The sequence below is a fragment of the Pipistrellus hanaki genome (genome assembly GCF_964339955.1).
Source record: "Pipistrellus hanaki genome assembly, chromosome: 14".
Lineage (NCBI taxonomy): Eukaryota > Metazoa > Chordata > Mammalia > Chiroptera > Vespertilionidae > Pipistrellus > Pipistrellus hanaki.
In genome coordinates this window covers 40,325,383-40,344,117 of record NC_140516.1, presented here as the reverse complement: position 1 = coordinate 40,344,117, position 18,735 = coordinate 40,325,383, and the positions used below count along the sequence as shown (strand labels likewise).

Below are 18,735 nucleotides of genomic sequence, written 5' to 3'. Positions count from 1 at the left end.
AAGCCTCTGATTTAAGCAGAAACGCACCTTTTTTCGAGGTCTCAGCCCATTTAATTAGCATGCAGAAAAACGCGCCCTGGCCTGCGTCCCAGCGTACTGGATTCGGTGTAGCTCTTGTTAATTGCGGTGGCACAACAGTGAATAAGGTAAATTCTAGCAACCAGGAATCCCTTGCATGTTGGCAGTATCCCCAGATCTCAGTGATTTCAGGTCTCAGTGACATTATTTATCTCTCCCTAAACCTCCTCATCCCCATCTTCCCCCCTCAAGAAATTCTTTTTTTAAAGCCTACACTTGGCATTAAAGGGACTGTTTTAAATATATTTTTTTTATTGATTTTGTACAGAGAGGAAGGGAGAGAGAGAGAGTTAGAAACATCGATGAGAGAGAGTCATCGATCAGATGCCTCTTGCACACCCCCTACTGGGGATATGCCCGCAACCAAGGTACATGCCCTTGACCGGAATCCAACCTGGGACCTTTCAGTCCCCAAGCCGACGCTCTATTCAGTGAGCCAAACCGGTTTCGGCAAGAAATTCTTTATGTACATGATACCCAACCATCCTCTCACTCCATGTGTAGAGAGGACATTGCTGTGCCCTAGGAATGGTGTTGTCAGTAAATTCATGCTCATGTGCAGAGGACTGACAGGTCAGGTACCTGAGCCCAGGCATGACGGAGGGGAGAGCAGAGGGCAGCTGGGTGGGGCGGGGGCAGAGAAAGGAAGAAGGTGCTGGACCTCTGCACCACCACAAGCCTGGTGTGGAGGCTGAGTGAGCTTTCAGCGTGGCTGCCGCACAGGGCCAGGCTGTGCCCTAGACACCGACCACTCTGAGGGACGAGGCTTTGTCCTGTGTGCTTTGAGGTCTCTGAAAGGTTACAAGCTGAGGGGCCACATGACCGGATTTCAGATTTTTTTTGTTTGTTTTAAATATATTTTTATTAATTTCAGAGAGGAAGGGAGAGAGAGGGAGGGAGAGAGGGAGGGAGGGAGGGAGAGAGAGAGAGAGAGAGAGAGAGAGAGAGAGAGAGAGAGAGAGAAACATTAGCATGCACCCCACTGGGAATCAAGCCTGCAACCTGGGCATGTGCCCTTGACCAAAATTGAACCTGGGACCCTTCAGTCTGCATGCTGACACTCTATCCACTGAGCCAAACCAGCCAGGGCCGGGTTTTTGTTTTGAAAGAACCCCTCGGCCCACACATGTCAGACACACTGGAAGGACAAGGTGCGGGGAGAGGGGGGAGGGTGAGTGGGGAGCAGGAAGACCAGCTAGAGGTGGAGGAGGTCCGGCAAGAGATGCGGGTGGCATGGTCGAGGCTGGGCAAGGGGGTGGAGAGAAGTAGGTATTGAGAGGTATTTTAGAGGAACGGCCAGGAGGCCTTGCTGATGGGTGGGTGCTGGGATGAGGGAGGGGATGAGGGTGCCCAGGCTCTGCTGGGGGTAGCCCCGGCCCAAGTGGCAGAGCGAGCATTTCCCAGCACTCCTCCCCATCTTGGACATCACTGCTGAAAGAAAATAACTTCCGCCCTCCTCCCTGAGATAGCTAAAGCCTTTGGCTCGTATGAAAGATGCTTTGTGGTGAGGAGTCCCTGCCATCAGCCTCCCTCTCCAGGAGCCTCCAGGCACTGGTCATTCTGGTTTCTGGGTCCAGGTTTCTGTTGGGGCAGCAGGGGCAGCAGAGGGTGGTGGTGGAGGAGAGAGAACACTTGGGTCCATTGAGAGGGAGCTCAGCCCCCCCTCCTTAGGAGCCGAGGGGTACTGCTGGAAGGTCTCTGCAGTATCTCTGGCCTGACCCCTCCATTGCTAAGCTCACCCCAGTTGGACCTAGGCCTCAGGACAAAGCCCAAGCCAGAGCTCTTTCCTGGCAGCATGGAGCTGACCCTTGGAGATGCCCCAGGCCCATGTGAACTGATGCACCATTCATTCCTAGTGGTGCCATCGCTCTGAGCCCTGCAAACACCGCCCCCTCCCTCCCCCCGGCCTCACCTCCACAGTCCCAAGGACTGATGTCCACTGAGGAGGCCCCCGATGCCAGGCTGCTGGGGCTCCAGACCACAGTGGGCCTGAGGGACTGGCATCGCCTGAACATGGAGTCTGTTCACCTGAATGCCCCTTCAGAAGGCAGGGGAGGAAGCCAGGGGATGGGTGGGGGTTGGCTGGCGGCACCAGCCCTCTCTGCCCTTCAGGGGCAGGATGTGAGGAGAAAGGGCTTCCTTCTGGTTCCCCCAGGACAGCACAAGGGGCCAGCTGGATTTCACCTTAGTGAGGACAAATTGGGGCAGATCACAGGGAGAATTTCCAAAGTTGCATTGTCAAAGGAAGCTGTGTCTCCTCAGCTCTGCCAGCCCTGGAGTGGGGAGGTGGTTCTGACAGACCTGAACCTGGCTTTGGGCTCACACAGAGCTGGGTCCACATCGGGTCTTTCTACTTGGTGCTAGCGGTCTGACTTGAAACTGTCTTTTCTGGGCTCGAGGCCATTAGTAAGCATTGCACTTCAGCACCAGAGGTCCTAGAACCAGACAACCCTGAGTCACATCCTGGCTCAGCCGCTCCAGAGCTGTGGGCCAGCCTTACTCAGCATCTCTGCATCTCCTTCATCATTCTCGCCGGTGCTGTTGAGAGCACCAAATGAAATGTTATCTATGAAGCACACAGTAAGCACTCAGCATGGGGTGAGGATTAGGTGGTTGTTAGTGTTGAATGAACTCAAGAAGTCTGGAGGCTTTGAAATCAACGATAAAGGTTTATTCAAGGGTCTTAGAGTTTGCAAACTGGGAACACACCTAGGCAAAATCCCCGAAGTGTCCTGAAGAAGAAAGAAAGGTTATGAGTTCTTGCTGAAAACGTGCATTCTTGAGGCTAATCAGCCCTGCATTCTTAGCCCTAGGATTGGCCCAGGACAGAGATCAGTCAGATGTCAGGGGTCTGGATGATGGATGCCAGGTGGTAGAGGGTTGGTGTCAGGAGGACCGGTTACGTCCGGTGGTCTGGACAATGGACTCCGATGGTCTGAACACGGGAGTCCTGCAGGGAGGTAATAGGGGGTTATCTGGAGGTCTGGTGTGTGTCCAACTGTACAACCAGACATTGACACAGGACTGGAGAGTTTAAAGAATTTAAGATTCCAAGCTGGTGAGAACAAGAATGGGTGTCTTTCCCTAGCCGGTTTGGCTCAGTGGATAGAGCATTGGCCTGTGGACTGAAAGGTCCCAGGTTCGATTCTAGTCAAAGGCATGTGCCTGGGTTGTGGGCTCCATCTCCAGTAGGGGTGTGTAGGAGGCAGCCGATCAATGATTCTCTCTCATCATTGATGTTTCTGTCTCTTCCTCTCCCTTCATCTATGAAATCAATAAAAATATATATATTTTTAAAAAAAGAATAGGATCTTTGCTTATACCTCAGCCTTCATAATGTTAACTACTTTAGCAGTTTGATTAAAGCAACTCTCTTTCACACATTCCCTATCTTCACTTTATCCTCGTTACTATCGGGCTCATCACAAAATGGTGAGCTGTCTCTCTGGGATCCTTTCCCCCCGTGAGGTCTCATTTCAAGGCTTGCTGCTCAAAATGTAGTTGCAGATCATTGGCATGAGCATCCTTTGAGAGCTTGCAGCACCTGATTGGTGTGGCTCAGTAGCTGAGCACTGACCTATGAGCCAGGAGGTCATGGTTCAATTCCCGGTCAGGGCAGCACATGCCCAGGTTGTAGACTCGATCCCCAGTGTAGGGGGTGCAGAAGGCAGCCAATTAATGATTTTTTCTCATCATTGATGTTTCTATCCCCCCACCCCTGAAATCAATACATATACAATGCAGTATCTCTGGTCTTGACTCCCCCTCAGACCCACACAGTCACAGTGTGCAGCTTAACGATCTACACAGGTGGTTTATATGCACAGGAAAGTTTGAGAAGCACTGCTCAGTCCACCCACATACTATAAACCACGAAATCTGTTGGTGAATTGATTTCTGACCTCAGCAGAGGTGCACGGGGAGTTGAGGCTTCATGCAAGTAGCTTGGTGAGAGCTGGTCTGTTGGCCTCATATCCCTGAGTTGCCTGCTTGCTCCTGGCTCCCTGTGGGAGGGGGTGTAAGTCTCAGCACAGTCCTCTGTCTCCCATCGCCAGCCTAACCAGGAGCTGCTTGGGGCCCCAGCCACAACCCCTCATCAGCTGTAAGTCAGAAATTCTTTCTCCCCTCCCTTCCAAGCTGAAGTGCATTTGGGGGCCAAGGTGATTGCTGAGGCTTTTAATTTCAGAAGCCTCTCTGATTGGAGATGGGAGGGACTGGCCTACGAGCCCTCTGTGTTTTAAAGACAGCATGGCACATGTCCAGTAATTGTACTGTTAGGAGGGGGGAAGGCTTGTGTCTCCTTTAAGGAACCACCGGCAAGAGATTAAGACAGAGAAATAAACAGATTTTAAAGGAGTATCTTTTGCTCTTCTGTAGAAAGCAATGATAGGCCTAAGCTTCAAAGTGAGGGAGCCAGAGGAGGAGAGTTGAGAGTGGTGACTGGTAATTTGGTGCCTTCTCTCATGGGCAAGGTTTTCACATTGGCTTCTGGTTTCTGATCTGAAAGGTGAATTTACGACTTTAATCGTGGTAATTGGTGAAGATGGTTCAAGTAAAATTTGCTCCTGAAAGAGAAAAGGTGGAATAGCTGTTAGCATATGAGCCGAGTGACCTAGAATAACTTTTTGTTGAATTGGTTTTAGGGAGAAGTTTCAAACAGCTTTCTGAGGAACTATATGTAAGGCTTGGAACTTTTAAATATATATATATATATATATTTAAAAGAGGAGAGAGAATCATTGATTGTCTGCCTCCTGCATGCCCCACATTGGGGATCGAGCCTGCAACCTGGGCATATGCCCTGACCGGGAATTAAACCAGTGATCTCCTGGTTCCTGGGTTGACTATCAACTGCTGAGCTACACCCAACTGGGCAAGGCTTGGAACTTTTAATAGTTGTAAATGAGAGAAGATTTCTGCCTAAGCATTATAGCTACTATTTATTAAGTACATATGTTTGCCAGATAATGCACAAAGGGTTTCATGTGCTTACATTTTTATCAATTAATGACAGCCACCTCGCTTTATAGAGGAAGACTCACAGGCTAGCAGGGGTACATGATTTGTGCAGGGCCACCTAGCTAGTAAGACACAGAGCTGGGATTCAAACCCCAGTCCTAACATTTCTATGCCCACGTTCTAGGCCACTATTTTCTAGGCCACAATCTCACTCTGGAGCAAGCACCTAGAAGTGCTTGCTCCAGAGTGAGATTGACCAAGGATGTACTGCCTGTAGATTAATAGTTCAAGTGTGCTATAAAATAGTGGGTATACCACCTACAACAAGGTGTTTTTTTCATTTCTTTAAACTTTGCTTCAAGTTTTATTTTGCTTTCTTTTTTTTAATATCAATTAAAGGTTGACCAGTGTTGTCCCTCCTTTTTTGTAAGTGCCCAATTCCTACAGTAAAGGTCTAGATTACATCATTTTCTGGTACCTTTCACTTAACCTAATACCTAACTTTAATCACCCACCTCGTGGCAGGTGCCGGAATTGCAGGCATAGTACCCAGAAGGAAATGGGTAAACACAGACCTATAAAGTAACCACATACCGACAGTCATCACAGAGAGTGTTCACTCAACCACAGTTCAACAAGACACTGAAAATGAGGAAGAAAGAAGTCCCACTTTGCCTTTATTTTTCTATGTGATCCTAAAATCAGGAAGTTTTCACGTGGGGTGCCCAATAGAGCCTTAGGAAACAGCACCTGGCTTTACTTGTTCCTTCCTGAAACTTGGTGAGGGAGAAATTCTGAGCCGTCTCTGGGATCCCCAGTTCCTTTTGCCACGTCCAACAGCTCTTCCTCCCACCTTGGGCTGCTCTCCTGTGCATTGGAACAGACTTCCATGTGTTCATTCAGACTCCCTCATCAGGACAGGCCCCAGCCTCTGCCGGAATCTGAGTTTCCCCATGTATGAACTACAAGGATTGGCCTTGATACTGCCTAGGTTTCCTCACGGTCCGGACATGTTGTGACCGAACAGACATTCAGACCAAAGGAATACGTGTCTGATGATGAAACATCATGCAAAAGGGGAAACGTTTGAGGGGAGCAGAGGTCTCCGAGGCCAACCTTCAGGCCTCCCGTACTGGCAGGAAGCGGCTGCCTTCGTATAAGGCCAGCTTTGTGCCCTTCCCCTCCCTGCCCCCCTGTTTCCTTCGGAACGTGTAGAAAGCTCCCTTGTCTTGAATGCTTCCCTGCAAAGAGCTCCTGCTGAAAGACTGCACACACAGCCAAGACGTTGACCTTCACCTTTGCCCCCTGACTTACGTGGTAAAAAAGAGTTCTTATCCTCCTCTCTCTAGGTTTTTTTGTTTGGGGGGGTGGGGAGGGAAATGCAGCTAGGGTTAGCAAGAATTAAATGAAAATATAAATAGAAACGTGGTCTATAAATAACACTGCCCCCGAAGCTGGAGGCATGAATACCGGCAGGGCAGCATGCGGTCACAAATCATGATGGCCCCGACAGCCAGTGAGCCCTGGGCCGGTTGCTTTGGTGCCTCCTGGGCGGGATACTTCAGGCTTGCTGGTGAGGGCTGCAGAAACCCGCCCTCTTTCTGGGCTCTCGAAGCACCCTCCTTGTTCACCACCCACGTGCCTGTCTTCTGCTAAACCTTCTTTGTGGACGGACGCATGCGGTCGAGTAACGCTGCCTGGCATCAGACCTGGCTTTTCGTCCCAGTAGTGTGTGAGTTGGGGAAAGCTGGAAGATAAAGCCAAGCTTCCGTTTCTCCTTTTATGGTCATGGGGGTCTTAAAAACTGGAATTTTAGAAGAGCAGGAATAATGCCTTATTTGATCTTGGCTCCCAAGGTGGCCTGTAGGGCCAGGTGCCTGGGTTCTAATCCCCCCTATATGGTGTATTTATTGCCCCCTATGAGCTGTTTGGCCTTGGGAACATTCCTGAACCTCTCTGTGCTTCAGAGTCCTTGTCAAATGGGGAAGAATAACGGCGCCTACTACGTTGAGCTGGTGTGAGGATTGAGCTAATATCCGTGAAGTGCTTCAGCCAGTGCCTGACCCGCAGTAATATAGACGTGCTTATTAAATAAAGAAATCCGTACATCCCCCATGCCTAGACTATGACCTGGCACAGGGTAGCTGCTCAGCAAATGTGCCGAGTGAATGACTGGGTCCTGGGCCCGCCTGTCTTGCTGTCTACAGAGGTCATTCCGTTACATCGTGTGAGTTCTTCCTGAGCCCCCAAATGCTGTGGAAGTGAACGCGGGCTTCTTGTTCTTTCCTGCCTGGGTGACACTGTGGCAGGGTTATGGCAGAGACACCCTTGTTGTCCTCATTCACCGTCTCTGCCTTGCACACCCTGCATTTGGTTTGCCTGGGAGAAATGTGTGGGCAGAGGAATCTTAGTGGGTAGACGTGCCTTTTCTGATAACCATGTGCAGCCACAGTGCCAGGCTCTCTGCGTAGCCTAGTACCCCCTACCCTTCTTCCTGTCAGGCCCACCTTTAGGTAGCGGGGATATAGTTCTTCTTAAGCAAAGCAAGCGCTTAAGCAGATACATGATTGCAGTGTGACAAAACACGCTCCCCCCAATTTAGCAGCTTAAAACAATAAACATTGTCTCCCACAGTTTCTATGGCTAGGAATTCAGGAATGGCTTCCCTGCATGGTTTTGATTCAGGAGGTTATAGTTAGGAACCTCCTAAAAGTTGGACACTCCCCTCCCCCCCAAGCCCATCTCCTGATCCGTGAGGAAGAAGGGCTTCAGGTGAAAATTGGGGTCCCCAACCTTGTGGGTTCAGGAACCCAGGTGTGTATTTCTGAACACAACCTTAATGGCTCTACTTTGTGTGGCTCATGTGATCGAAACCCTGTTACCCATTCAGTCCCTAATAGCACCACTCATAGCCCACACCCACCCCCGTTACCCCCTACACCCATATCTGTAACCTCCCACTCCACCCACCCCCACCCCCACACTCCAAACACACACACACACACACACACACACACACACACACTCACTCCATCCTCTCTCTTTCCATTCATGTCCTCCCCCCTCCCAGCCACAATGACCTTACTGCAGCTTATCAGATGTGTCTCATCTCTTCCATCTCTGGACCTTTGCTCAGCCTCTTCCCTCCTCCTGGGACATTTTCCCACTTCCCTGTATGTGGCCTGGCTCATTCCTACCTTTACCCCCACCCCCTGCCCCCCGCTGTGGGCCATGCCACAGGGAGAGGCTGCCGGGAAGCTCTGCCCAGCATCCCACAGTCCCCTTTCCTGAGGGCAGCCTCCCCAGGCAGGGAAGGCACTGGGGCTGCCTGGCTGAATAGGGCCCTTTATTCCCGGGCTCCCACAGAGAGGGTGCGAGCCGCTGCCCACCACGCCAGCCGCACCCGCCACACCCACGCCCACACCCAGTGGGGATGGCCTGGCCCTGATGCCGGCTCTGAGTTAACCACACTCTCTGGCCCCGCTCTGTCTGGGTCCTGGAGGGCGAGCCCGTCCCTGCCACAGCCTCCGGCTGAGCCGTGGGGCGGGAGTGTGTGTGAAGGGGTGTGTGTGTGTTTGTGTGTGTGTGTGTGTGTGTGTGTGTGTATGTGTGTGTGTGTGTGTTTAAATGAAGGAAACAGTCAAAAGTGAGAACGTGTCTACACACACGCTCATGCTTATTATCCATTCAGCAAATGTTGATGCAGGGCCATGGTGCCAGTCCGTGTGTTGGGCCCTGAGGACACAATAGTAAGTGAGTCGCCCTCTAAGGTACAAGATCTCATATGCGGAGGCAGGATCATCACAGATCATGGTGGGCTCTAAGAGAGAGGAAGGAGAGGCCTCCCTGACTTGGAGTGGAGTGCCAGGACCTCCTTGTGAGCTGGTGACCTGCAGGACAGGAGGCGTTAGCGGGCGGGAACTCTGTCCTGGGAGAGAGGGCAGCTGCACGCAGGCCCCGAGGTGGGAGAGCACTGGCCGTGCTCGTGGCGCTAACTGAAGCCCAGCAAGGCTGGCACGACGAGAGGAGGTTGGAGATAGGGAGGCATGAGCCAGATCCTGCGAGGCCGCGCGGGCTATGCAAAGAGTTTAGGTTTCATTCTCGGGGCTCTGTGAAGTCACGGAAAGGTGTCAGCAAAGGTTTCGTTTTAAGAAATTATTCTGGCCAAAACCGGTTTGGCTCAGTGGATAGAGCGTCGGTCTGCGGACTGAAAGGTCCCAGGTTCGATTCCGGTCAGGGGCATGTACATTGGTTGCGGGCACATCCCCAGTAGGGGGTGTGCAAGAGGCAGCTGGTTGATGTTTCTCTCTCATCGACGTTTCTGGCTCTCTATCTCTCTCCCTTCCTCTCTGTAAAAAATCAATAAAATATATTTTTTTTAAAAAAAAAAAGAAGAAAAAAAAAAGAAATTATTCTGGCCCGACTGGTGTGGCTCAGTGGTTGAACGTCGATCTGTGAATCAGGAGGTCACGGTTCAATTCCAGGTCAGGGCACATGCCTGGCTTGTGGGCTCCATCCCCAGTCTCAGGTTTGCAGGAGGCAGCCAATCAATGATTCTCTCTCATTATTGATGTTTCTGTCTCTCTCCCTCTCCCCCTTCCTCTCTGAAATCAATACAAAAAAAATTTTTTTTTTAAAGAAAAAAGAAATTCTGGCTGCTGGGTGGAAAATGGACTGAAAGTCGGGGTGGGGGAAGAATTTGGAGTCAGACAGATAGAAAGTCATCATACAGTTCACATGGGCTATAGGCCTCAGCCTTTCCTATGACAGCAATAGCCATGAGTCGAACCCTTCTGTATGTCCAGCACCACATGCTGTGCTAGTCCCGTGTGCCATTTCTTTTTTAAAATATGTTTTTATTGATTATCGAGAGAGAAGAAGGGAGAGGGATAAAGAGATAGAAACATCAATGATGAGAGAGAATAATTGATCGGCTGCCTCCTGCATACCCCACACTGGAGATCAAGCCCAGAACCTGGGCATGTGCCCTGACCAGGAATCGAACCATGACTTCCTGGTTCATAGCTCAACGCTCAACCATTGAGCCATGCCAGCCAGGCCCCAGGACATGGTTTTAAAGGCCTGGGGCATCCACTCTGCAGTTCACTCTCTGTTCCCACTGCCAGCAGCTGAATGGTCCTTGATTTTGATTTTGGTTTTTTAACCTTCTCACTGGGTCAAGAATAGAAAAAATGCAGCTTGAACGTGAAATCACACCAGTGGCTATGAAGGCCAGGCCCTTAGTCTTTGCCGCTTGTCCCACCGTTAGTGCACATGTGACATGGGTTTACCAAGCACCTTTGATAGCACCTTGGCCCTGTCCAAGCCCAGCTCTGAATGAGACCACAATGGCACCCAATAAGATCTAAGAACCTCCAGTGGCACCTAAGTGGTATTTGGCCACAGCGTGGCTGCTTTAAATGATCACCAAGCCTCTCCCTTCCCTGGAGCTAAGGGCCATCCCAGAGGTCAATTACAGTGCCCTGCCTGCCTCCCAGAGTCAACGTAAACAGTGCCATTGTAGCCAACATCCGACTCTGCCAGCGTAAACAGTGCCATTGTGGCCAACATCCGACTCTGATTTGGTGTCTGCTGGGAACCCCTGGATGCTGGCTACCTTATAGGCAGTTTGTAAGGCCCGGTAATCCAAAGTTGATGTCTGGCAGCTTGAAATTCAACGTTGATCTTACAAGGAATGAAATCCCTCCCGTCTGTGTCAGGCTAAAGACCAGCCCTGGTCACTCTCCAGAGCAAGGGGGACCAAGTAGGCAGACTCAGGGGGGTTTGTGTCTATTCACACTGTTCTTCCCAAAGCCAACCCCAGAGGCAAGCATTCCCCCTGTACACAGCAGTTAATAAGTCAGAAGAGTGTTCGCATTTCACAATGAAAAGGCACCTCGTTCCAAACTCACATGCACTTAAATTTACGATAACTTGAGTCAAATCATAAGGCACGTATTTTTAAATAAACTTGGGGAGAATAAACGTAAATAGCACTGAAGTCAATACTGTGTTGGTGCGCCTTCTGCAAGGGATATCCCCAGTTGGGCTAAGTTCTGACATGCATGCCAATACCGAAGTGCTATCAAACTCCGCTGCCATCGGTTCCTTAACTGCGAGGCCTCTGGGTGCAGGCGATGCTCCATTTCTCAGTTTGGACGCTAGTTACATAGGTGGCTTCAGTTTTCGACGATTCACTGAGTTACAGACATGCATGAGCACTTGTCCACATGAATATACTCCATACAGAAAATTTTTTTAATATATATTTTTTTATTGATTTCAGAGAGGAAGGGAGAGAGAGAGAGATAGAAACATCAATGATGAGAGAGAATCATTGATCGGCTGCTTCCTGCACACCCCCCCACTGGGGATCGAACCTGCAACCCTGGTATATGTCCTTGACCAGAATTGAACCCGGCTGGGATCTTTCAGTCCTCAGGCCGATGCTCGATCCACTGAGCCAGACCAGCTAGGGCCAGAAAGTTGTTTTTTTTTTTAAGAAAAGAAAGAAATTGTTTTGGTCCCACAGCTCTGTAAAGCTGCTCAAAAAGCCTTCAACTCCACCTGGTTCAGTAAAGATGGATTAACCTTTTATGTGCCGGACGAGTTGCTTTCCTCTCTAGCAGACACCCATAAATCCTACCAGGCCCCACTGAGGGTGGTGGTGGTGGGGGGGGGGAGATGAAGGATATTGTTCCCTTAAGCCTGGCACTGGTACTAGGTCTGGGAACCTCCAAACCAGAATTTAGGAGACCATTTTCCCCTCCTAGATATGGGCTAATTCTTCGTGTAAGCTGCTGTGGCTACACGAGGGCTAAGGTTTTTATCCGTGGTGAAATCCCAGTGGATGTCTGTTATCTGTTTTCCTGAGTGCAGTGTGTGGGAGAGGGCGGAGGGTGCCGGCTGGGAGACTCACCTGGCTGAGTCATCCTAGAGTGCCCCAAGGTGGGCAGGTGGAGTGAGCAATGGCTGCCTCTCCGGTGTGTTGTGTTTTCTGCTCTTCGAATTGGGCCGATGAAGGAGGAACATCCCCCAAAGGAGGAATGGATCCACGTGGGAAACGTGGTGAGTTTAGCGGCTGGGGTGGTGGGGGTAGGGGGTGTGAGTTACAAAAGGCTGCTGAGGCTGGAGGGAGTTAGTATTGGACTCTGAGTAGGAAAGCCAGGAGGACAGTGGGTGCCTGGGAATCACTGCAATGCTTGGAGTCCACATGGTCAGCGAGGAGATGGGCCGGGCCAGGTTGGGCCCCAGCTGCTTGACCTGGAATTGCCAGCTCATAAATCATCCCATTTGTTCCACAGTTACTATGGGCTGGGTTCTGTGTGGGATGCTTTTGGACACTAGTTCATTGGCTCCTCACAGTAACCCTTGGAGTGAGGCGTTACTATGCCCGCGTCGCTGTTTGAGGACGCTGAGGTTCAGACAGGTTGTGACTTGTCCCATACCACACAGCAGCAAATGCCAGAGCCAGAGCCAGAGTCAGAAGCCTTCTGGTGACAGAGATGAGACCCATCTCAATCCACAAGGTGGAGCCCTAGCTGGTTTGGCTTCATGGATAGAGCATCGGCCTGCTGACTGAAGGGTCCCTGGTTCAATTCCGGTCAAGGGCACCTATCTCAGTTGCAGGCTCCTCCCCAGCCTGGGCCCTGGTCGAGGCGCATGCAGGAGGCAACCAATTGATGTGTTTCTCTTACATCGATCTTTCTGTCTCTCCACCTCCTTTCCACTCTTTCTAAAAATCAATGGAAAAACTATCCTCGGTTGAGGATTAAAAAGTAATTAAATACGTACAAAGATAGATGGTGACATTTTAAAAAAGGAAAAGAAAAAAAGGTGGAGATTTATTGGCCGTCTTACTTGAAAACTTCAGGGGCAGTGGTTTCAGGCATGGCTGGGTCTAGGCGACCAAATCCTGTGTCTCTCTAGCTCTCAGTTCTGTTTTCTTCTGTTGACTTCATACTCAGACAGGCTTTCCCCAGTGGTAGCAGAGATATGTAGTATATGCAAAGCAGCTTCCTAGCAACTTGGGGCTTACAGTTTCTGAGTTAGGAGCCTCTGTAGGAAGAGCACTTCTCTTTCTGGTTGTCCCAGCAAACATCTCAGGCTGGTTCTCATGGAACCTACTAGAGTCACGTACTGGATTGGCTGGTAACCCCAAGAGTTTTGGGTGAGATGTGTCCCATTGAAATCAGACAGAGAATGAAGGAGGGATTGTTCCTTGAAAGAAAATTAGGGCCCTATCATAAAAACACTGACAGGCAAAGCCCACAGATGCCTGCTATGCTAGACTACACGAGAGGTGGGTTCTGGGCATGGATTTTAGAGAGAGATTTGTGAGAGACAGAGCTCAGGGCATGGAGTGAGGACCCCCTGGGCTGTGGGCCTTCCCCTCTGGGGCCATGTCCCTCCAGAATCTGCATGTGGCCACTTCCTCAGCATCTGGGCCTCACCTCAGCTCTCCCCCAGCCACAGTGGTTCTCTCTGCTGGTTCGGGTAACGAGCAAGCAAGGCCAGGTAATAACGCAGGTGAGAAGCAGGACTGGGTGGCGGGTGCAATCTGAGCCAGGCAGAAGGCTAGTGATAGTGGGGGGTGTCATCTCAGCAACATCAGGGGCTGAGCAGGTGAGCAGGTGGCCTGCCGTCCCCAGATTGCGGCAGGTCAGAGGGCTTGAGACGGTGGAGAGATTCGGGGAAAACTGATTCTCCCTCTTTCTTCCCCACGGGCATTGCCTGTGCCTTGTCACCCCGTCTTGGTCTGTTTGGGATGCTGTAACAAAATACCATAAACGGAATAGTTTATAGGCAACAGAAATGTATTTCTCACAGTTCTGGAGGCTGGAAGTTCAAGTTCATAGTGCCAGCATGTCAGGTGAGGACCTCTCCCGGTTCCAGACTTCAGACTTCTCTCTCTGTCCTCGCCTGAGGGAGGTGCTCGGGAGCTCTGTGCCTCTTTTATAAGAGAACTGGTCTCATTCTTGAAGGCCCCGCCCTCATGACCTCATCACCTCCCCAGAGCCGCACCGCCGAATTGGGCATGAGGATTTCTTTCTTTCTTTTAAAAAAATATATTTTATTGATTTTTTACAGAGAGAAAGAGAGAGGGATAGAGAGTTAGAAACATCGATGAGAGAGAATAATCGATCAGCTGCCTCTTGCACACCCCCTACTGGAGATGTGCCCACTACCAAGGTACATGCCCTTGACCGGAATCGAACCCGGGACCTTTCAGTCCGCAGGCCAACGCTCTATCCACTGAGCCAAACCGGTTTTGGCGGGCATGAGGATTTCAACAGATGACTTTTGAGGGGGCACAAACATTCAGTCCATAGCACAGCCCATAGCATACTTGTCACTCGGGAGAGGTTAGCTGTTTCAAGAGTTCTTTCTCACCTAAGTCCACTAGACACCGGGTCACCTCTCCTTCCCTGCTTTGCTGAGCCATTCAACCTTTTGCTCTCACCCATTCATGCTCATCCATTCACTCAGTCATCATTCATTCACTTGTATGTGATAGGCAGAGACCTCAGGAGGGCTGCCAGCACCCCATGTACCATGGCATACCCCACCCTCAGAAGTTATTGCTTGTTTAATTCTCAGCCAGCCTCCGATGCTGATCCCCAGACCTCAGCACAGCACCTGACATGGAGGAGATGTTAATAATGTTCCCACCACACACACAATAAAATCCTAAGTGCTCCCCAAGGCTCTCAAGGTGAGATTGGAGCCCAAAGAACTCTTTGATTTCATGTCTTCTTTTTCCTCCGAGCTCCAAAACCCCAGGTTGAAATGCCAACTCAGCCACTTAGTAGCTGTGTGCGTTTGGTCAAGTCCTTCAGCCTCTGAGCCACCATCTCCTCCGGGGCGAAGTGGGGATAATAAAAGCATTTGCTTCAGCCCTGCCCTGTGTGACTCAGTTAGTTGGGCATCATCCAGTAGACCAAAAGGTTGCCGGTTTGATTCTTGGTCTGGACACATGTCCGGGTTTCAGGCTTGATCCTTGGTAGGAGGGATGCCACGATTCATGTGTCACTCTCACATCAATGTTCCTCTCTCTCTCTCTCTCTCTCTCTCTCTCTCTCTCTCTCTCTCTCTCTCTAACCCCCTTCTCCCTTGCTCGCTCTGCTCTCTCTCTCTCTCTCTCTCTAAAAATCTATTTCTAAATAAAATAATTGTTTAAAAGTAGTTGCTTCAAAGTGTGAGAATTAAGGAGCAAACAGTGAAATGTGCCTGGCATGGAGTCAGCACTTAGCTACTTTTACCACTTGTCTCACGCCTCCTCTGCTCCTCTCGGTGCCGTCAGCACCACTAGATAAATCTTAGGGCCTCTGGGAAGGACCGGTCCTTCAGTCCCGATGAGAATGCAGAGGGGTGCGGGGAGGAGGGACCTACTGCAAGGTCACCCAGCGGCCCAAGCAGGATGCTAGCCCAGGACTCCAGCCGAGGCCTCTGCTCCTTCTGCCAGTCCCGCCTTCTCAGCCCAGCCCAGTGTGGCCTCCACCTACATGTGAGGACCCTGTGGGGCCTGGCAGCTTTCTTCCCCATCCTCAGGAAGGAGTTAACTCCTGAGGTCTGTTTCAGGCCCCGTGTGTCATCTTCCTTACGAGGCTTATCATGTTTCTGGGGCAGCATCTGCCCGGCTTTGAAGGCTCGGGCGGGAGCCTGGCCTGGCCATAAACGGGCTGAATTATATTTACAAGCGGCCTTTAATGCCCTGTGGTCTCGGCTTCCTTAATGGGGATTTTCCTCCTCCTCTTTCTCTCTCCCCCTCGGTCACCGGTTTGGCTTTCAGCGTGCGGTTTGGACTCCTCACAGAGAAGTCGAGGCCCTAGGATCCCTTCCAGATCTTCCCTCCCTCTCCCGCTCCTGCCCCCGCTACACCAGTGCCAAAGCCCCAAGAAAAGGAAACGTTGCTCCTGTTAGGATTTCAGCGGGGAAGAGAGGAGCCCTGTTGGGATTCCAAAACGTGCCCCGGGAAATGGCTGGTACAGAAGTCCTCTGACTCCGCACCTGAGCGCAGACCCGCAGGCCTCCGGGGGCCGGAGGGGGCCGGCCCAGAGGCACGGCTGCCTCCCTGGCAGAGGGAACCCCAGGGGCAAGGTGGGGGGCCGGGCCAGCGTGGGTGAGGAGCCCTCCCACCGTCTCCCAACCTCACCCACCTCCCTTTTCAGAACCAGCTGCACCTTCTGCCTCCATTGTTCTTTTCCGTTTTGTTTTGCTGGTTGTTGTTTTTACTTTAAGTTGTAATGAACGTTATATATCAGATCACTTTATGCCTTCATCTTCTCAATTGTTTCTTCCTGTATCTGCTGCTTTCCTTTGCGCATGGCGAGATTTGGCTTTACGTAAGGTCCAGGGTCTTTCTGCTGCGGTCTTTGTCCAGCTTCAGTCTGGAGACCCACCCTGCCGGGGGGAATGCCCGCTTGGAGAGTCGTGCGATGAGCCTGCTCCCACTGCACTTGTTCGCTGTGGGTGACGTCTTTCTTCCCGCAGACCCGGACCACGTTGCCCATGTGCTGCCCTTCGTAGTGTCCTCACGGACCCTGAACTTCATCCTCCTTTCCGAGGGGCACAGACCGAACATTGTACTTGTCTCAACTCCTTGGGAAGAGGAAGAGACATACTCTCCTTGTGTCTGTGAAAGGTGCATTGAAAATGCCTTTCACATGGTTCTTGCTCTGGTCGGAAGTCACAAAGGGACTGAACTTCTTTTTGGTCACTGGCGCTTCAGCGATCACAGTCGTTCTTAACTGCCTTTGGCTAGTTCCGTCTGCACATGGATCAGTCCTATGTGATCTTCGTATCTATTCTAGCTCTATCTATGTTTGTAATCTTAAGATACCAAACTTAGCCAGAGGTTTGGCCAGCCTTGAGTTGGGGTTGGGGAGGAGGCCTTAATTTGTCTTTCACCCCCAACCCCTCCTTCCCTTTTAGTCTCCTACAGGATGAGAAAGGGCAGGAGTACAATTTTTTGGAGAATGGTCAAGCCATGTTTTCTCTCCTTTCAAAAGGAGCGCATGGCGATGCCAGCTCTGTAGGCCCTGGTCCCTCCTGTGGTCTCTCCTTTGGTTTTCTCTGGTTCTTAGATGATCCTTCCGCTCCTGTGAGCTGCCTCTTGACCACTGGTGTCCCTGGGCCTGGGTGACCCACAGCTCCTGACGGATTACTGGCTCAGGTGTCAGGTTGAGGGCTCAGAAACCCAGGCCCAGGCTGCTTGTCATTCTGTCAGTCCCGAAAGCAGGACTCCTCACGCCATGCGTTTATGTTTACATGCTGTCGCCATGGTTGCACACATATGCTCCTGTAACATGCAGGCAATGAAGCGTCAGGCAACCAAAAAAGGGTAGGAGGCAGAGAGGCCAGGAATACCAAATCTGTGACATCTTCCCCCAAGAAACAGCGGCCGTCTCCAGGGTCTTGATAAATCGCGTTTTATCTCCTTTCAAAAGGAGCACGTGGTGGAGCCTATTCATCTTGATGACATTGTCCAGGCTGCACAGTGTCATCCCTCTGGTGGGGAGCTGGCCCCTCTGCCCCGCCTCAGAGAGAAAGGCAGGAAGGAGAGCTTGAGGGAGAGAATGAGAGAGGGCCGTGAATGGCCCAAAGTACCTCCTGGGCGCCTGGTATGTGCAAAGTGGAGTGTATGGTGCTGCAGAGGAAGGAGTGGCAACCGATGGCCTCCGGCTCACGCCCTCTGTGGAGAGATGAGCGACGTGAATGGAAAACAAGCCTCACACGTGATGCATTAGATGCTCCCCTGGACAGGGCTGGAGACCAGTACCTGGGTGATGGGAAGTCAGGGAAGACTGTCACAGCTGCTTTCAGTGCCCCAGGCCCCCTTACCATTCACCTCTACCTGCCAGAGGCTGCTCATGGGAGTGACTGGGGGCTTTGTTCTAGCCAAGGGGGTGCACTCAGCCAGTGCTGTCATGGAGTTAATGCCAGAGGTGCCATGGAGTTAATGCTCCTGAAGCTTAATGACTAGGCAGACGGTGGTGGGATAAATACCAAGCCTCCTTGCCCTCAATTGGGATACCTCTGAGGTATGATCTGCATTCCCCCCACCTCCGGCACCCGAGTTCCTCACAGAACTGCACTCTGGAGCCGCAGAGTGAGGAGCTGGCTCTGTGATGCTTCCTCCCCTTCTCTGCCCTCCTTCCCCATTTCCCCCAAATAAACGACGAGCACTCCGCTCCGTGTCCCTGGGTCTGTCTGGGTCTCTTTCTGGGGAAACAGCCTGGGGAAGCAGCGCCCTTCTCTGTGCTTCAGTTGGATCTAGATAGAGGAGGCTTCAGTGGATTCACATGTGGTCTACACATTTGTTCATGTGCAATGGTAGTTATCTCACTTAGGGCTCCTTTAAGGCAAGTGATGAAAATCCACCTCCAACCAGTTTAAATAAAAAATAATTATTTGTGCAAGTGAAAGTGCCAGGTAAACTCTGGGTTCAGGAATAGCTATATCCAGGCACTCAAATGATGTCAAAGAAATGTGCCCTTCGCTATCTCTTGGCTCTGCTTTTCAGTCATTCGAGAAACATTTATTGAGTGCCTACCTTATGCCAGGCACAGGTCCTTTCTCTCAGTTGGTTTCCTTCTGAGTCAAGAAGAAAGATGGCATTAGAAGCTCAAGATTTTTGTCTACCAGCTTAGCAACTTTGGGAGAAAAAAAGACACCATCAGAAGTCTCATGCTGATC

General features: G+C 51.0%; 1 protein-coding gene and 1 long non-coding RNA gene across 3 annotated transcripts in view; one reads left to right on the top strand and one right to left on the bottom strand.

The window, feature by feature from the left end:
• SH3PXD2A (SH3 and PX domains 2A) overlaps positions 1 to 18,735 on the top strand; it is a 213,135-nt gene that overhangs the window by 79,591 nt on the left and 114,809 nt on the right. The window lies entirely within an intron of this gene.
• LOC311632208 lies at positions 3,837 to 8,486 on the bottom strand. Its single transcript, XR_014796732.1, has 3 exons — positions 8,118 to 8,486; positions 7,168 to 7,290; positions 3,837 to 4,643 (listed from the first exon to the last, which is right to left on the bottom strand). It is a non-coding gene; the product is annotated as an uncharacterized lncRNA (long non-coding RNA).